Raw genomic sequence first — 511 nt, 5'->3', positions numbered from 1 at the left:
AAAACTAAGGGTTAAAACATGCAAAAAATGATTTACAAAATGTTTCCTGATCCTCTTATATCTCTCAGATATAGGAGAGACATTTCAGAACAAACTTCCTTTAGATTTTTGGTGGGGACTATCTGTTGTTCGATGTAGTGAATCTGTTATTCAACGCGTTGTATGGGCTAATAGCAGGATGGCCCAAAATATTTTTTCATACATTTTTTTTAAACATATTTTTGGGGGATACTCAAGGGGTCTTAAAATTCAAAATCAAATAGCAAAATTATCTTGGTATGACCTTAAACAATTCCATATAGCTTAGTAGAACCCCCTCCCCGGGCTTAAGCAGGGCTTAGACGCTTATGGGTTTTAAGGGAAACGCAAAAAGTTACAGCCTTACATTGTAAATACAGTGATATAAATACCTCGTTGAGGTTCATATGTTATTGTACATACACAAAGGGGTTGTCACAATCACAAACTAAGTAGTACTGTCAAAGTGTCCTCTTAGGAAAGTTAATTCCTG

This window comes from Salmo trutta, chromosome 3 (assembly GCF_901001165.1).
Source record: "Salmo trutta chromosome 3, fSalTru1.1, whole genome shotgun sequence".
NCBI lineage: Eukaryota > Metazoa > Chordata > Actinopteri > Salmoniformes > Salmonidae > Salmo > Salmo trutta.
Note: the sequence above shows the minus strand (reverse complement) of the source record.